Raw genomic sequence first — 3,995 nt, forward strand, 5'->3', positions numbered from 1 at the left:
TCCTGCTTGTGGAACCTTCCCTGACACAAATCTACAATATTGTAGTGGTTTGTGCATCTTGTCATTTCTTCTCATGATGAAGGCTACATGAGAGGGTTCATTTCATTTGAATTGAGAACAAACAATAGTTGTTAGCTCTACCTATTTTGAAGTAATTCATCCATCCTGAAGAGATTTAGAAATCAATCAGGCAACTAGAATTAACAATAATTTATTAACCATCCTGTTTCTTACTTTGTGTTTTGGCCAAATTAATTTCTTTCAGTTTACCTTTGTTGTCTTGTTTTTTTGACACGCTTCAAAATGTCTGAATTGCACTCCAGAGTTCACGTCCCATTCAACAACAGTGAACCCTCTAGAACACTGGGAGTGACTGAACACCATCCCACCTTTGACTCTGGTTGACTTCCAAGTTCTTTTGTATTTTGTGTTCAATTGGGTTTGGGTTACCAAACACATCAACTCAACACGCTTTGAGGTGAAAAATATTTTTGAAGCATGTTTTTGGCGCAGTACTGAGCCAGCAAAACCCTTTGCTGTGTCTCAACTAAATACATTTACACTTCTGTGATTGTCGTTACATGTGCGATACAGTGCCGTGAAAAAGTATTTGCCCCCTTCTCAAAATCTTATATTTTTGCAAAGTTTCTACACTTTCATCTTCAAACAAAGGTAAAGATCAGACAAATATAACCCAAGTTAACTTAAAATGCTGCTTTTAAATGGTGATTTCATTTATTAAGGGTGAAAAAAACTAAAGTTTGCTGGACCTGAGTGAAAAAGCAATTACCCCCCTTGTTAAATCATGAATTAATTGTGGCTAATTACAATTTTTTGTTAATTTTCACTTGATCACACCCAAGCCTGATTACCTCCAGACCTGTTCAATTGAGAAATCACTTAAACAGAACCTGTCCCAACAAAATCAAGTCGGACAAAAGATCTAGAGAAGTTGCAACAAAATGACACGATCCAAAGAAATTCCAGAACAGTCGAGAAATAAAGTAATTGACACCCACCAGTCTGGAAAGGGTTACAAAAGCCATTTCTAAAGCTTTAGGATTCCAGCGAACCATAGGGAGAGCAATTATCCTCACATGGAGAAAACATGGAACAGTGGTGAACCTTCTCAGGAGTGTCCGGCCTGCAAAGATTACCAAAAGAGAGATAGGCAATGACTCATCTAGGACGCCACAAAGGAAGTAAGGACAACTTCTAAAGAACTGCAGGCCTCACTTCCCTCAGTTAAGGTCAATGTTCATGCCACAACGATAAGGAGTGTCTGAAAGAGTGACTTAGTCAATTCCTCTACATGAATGTGCCCAACTAGGCGTTACAAAGAAAATAAAAAGAAGAAATAAGGTGTAATAAGGGTGTAGTATGGTGGGACACATCCATCTGGGTGTCATCTCTTGAAAACATCAACAATAGGGTTACATCATTCTGAAATTCCTGTAATAAAATAAACTTTGGCATGATGAGCTATTGAGAGAGCGCGGCAGTGTTCGTATCTCAATGGCAAGTCTTTTCAAGTCAATGGGCTCGAGTCCGAGTGAAGTCACGAGTCATTGCTGTTCAAGTCCAAGTCGAGTTGCAAGTCTTGTGACGTTGTTGAGTCTAGAGTCATCAAATTCATGACTAGAGTCTGACTCGAGTCCGAGTCATGTGAATCTAAGCCACAACTCTGAAAAATGGCATCCATGGCAGAGTTCCAAGGTGAAACCCACTGCTTTCCAAAAAGAATAGAAAGACCCATCTTACTTTTGCAAAAAAGAAAAAACATCTGAATAATTCCGAAGACTTTTAGGAGAATATTATATGGACTGACAAGATGAAGGTTGAGCTTTTTGGAACGTATGTGTCTCGTTACATCTCGTAAATGTAGCACAGCATTTCTGGAAAAACAACATCATACCAACAGTCAAACATGGTGGTGGTAGCAAGTGGTCTTGGGCTGCTTCTTCATTAAGGACCTGGACAACTTGCTGGGATTGATGGAACCATGAATTCTGCTCTTATAACAATCGAAAAACACACCAGCAAGTCAACTTCTGAATGGCTTAAAAAAACAAAATTAAGGTTTTGGATTGGCTCAGTCAAAGTCCAGACTTGAATCCCATTGAAATGGAGTGGCATGACCTCAAAAAAAGGCCATTCATGCTCGAAAAAAACCCTCCATTTCCATCCCGAATTCAAATAATTCTGCAAGGAAGAGTGGGCCAAAATATCTCCACAGAGATGTGAAAGACTCATTGCCTGTTTTAGAAAACACTTGAGTTCAGTTGTTGCTCCTGAGTATGGCCCAACCAGTTATTTGGTTTAGGGAGCTATTACGTTTTCACACAGGGGCAGGTAGCTGAATAGTTTTTATTTCCTTCATAAATGAAATCACCATTTAAAAACAGCATTTTAAGTTCACTTGGGTTATATGTGTCTGATATTTACTTTATTATACCTTTGTTTGATGATCTTAAACATTCAAGTGGGGAAACTATGCAAAAATATCAGAATTTGAAAAGGGGGCCAATATTTTTTTCACAGCACTGTACGCAGGCAACTGTTGTGATGTCATGCTTGATGACGAGTTTCCATTTTTTTTGTTTTTTTTTCTTCTGGTGCGTTATTTGCTTTCAACACATTCAAAGCTAACTAATAATATGGCAATGTCCTGCTGGTGAGTCATTTACACTCTTGTGTGGCTTCCTCTTGACTAAAGTCTGAAAAGGAACATCTGTAGTGCACAATACCAAAAAAATAGAAGTGAAATGAACTTATTTTGAACTTTTTTGCTGTTCTTGTTCACTGTTTTAGTGGAAAAAATTTAAACCTGCAAGCTTGGAACACTTATTATGTCTCCATATTTACATTTTCAGCAGGATGACATACACAAGAACAAAGCTTAGCATGTGAAGGATAACATACCCACCGGAAACTGATATCAAATGTTGACTTCCCTAGAAACATTTCATCATGAGTTTTTGTCTCTGAAGTCTGTGCTGACATCCTACCGTCAACATCTGACTGCTTGTTTTTAATCTTAGTTAATTTTCAAATGCTCTACTTCCTGGAGATCATTCACTTTGAGGTGTTCAAGGTCTAGGTAACATTTTGGCAGTGGCGGGCCGTGAGTCTCAGACCTGGGCCTTCAGCGACCGCATCCGCTTCTTAATAACACCATCACATCGCAAAATAATGCACAAAAACGGTATATAAGTATGTATGAAAATAAAGAAGAGACAGGGGCATTTCACGTATTTGAAAATGAATACCACTATAACAAAAGCAAGAAAAAGTTATTTTATCTTGGAATGGATCACCGTCAAACAACTCCAACAGAATGCCGCCCGAGGCGGCTGCCCATATCGCTCATATCGGAAACCGCCCCTGGTAAGTGCAAAACCGCGTACGTATGTCAGAAGTGTCATAAACCGAGGACCCTCTTTTTTGGGCTGCAACCAGCAGAGGTGCTGTAGTGTCATTTTGATTGCGTCAACGTGGCCTGAAGAACAACATGAAATCATTACTTCGACTGTTTACATTTAATGGACTGACAGTCTCTAGTCTAGACAGTATTTATGGTCACGATTATGATCCGATTCCTCAACAAGAACCACTAATCTAGAGTTAATGTACATTTAATGTGAAGACAATTGTCTGTCTGTTGTTTTGGAATTCAGTTTTTTTGGGGGGGTACAAATAACTTTAAACAGTTTCAGTTATTATGGGTAATTTTGTGCAATATAAAAATTCATGGGGGGGGGGGATCTTCTGGGAGGTGAGTGAGTTTGTGAATGTGTGAATGAGAGGCATTAACTTTGTGCACTTTGTAAAAAGCAGATTTATAAAGTTCACTCCGTTGACTTGGATTAGTTAACGAGCAGATCTGACATCGTCTATGGAAGAAGAACCCCCCCCCCCCCCACACACACACACACTAGTTTTACTCCGTAGCGCCCCCTAACGGTGTCAACGGTCAAAGACAATTGGACCTTCGC

Source organism: Phyllopteryx taeniolatus, chromosome 8 (assembly GCF_024500385.1).
Source record: "Phyllopteryx taeniolatus isolate TA_2022b chromosome 8, UOR_Ptae_1.2, whole genome shotgun sequence".
In the NCBI taxonomy this organism is placed as follows: domain Eukaryota; kingdom Metazoa; phylum Chordata; class Actinopteri; order Syngnathiformes; family Syngnathidae; genus Phyllopteryx; species Phyllopteryx taeniolatus.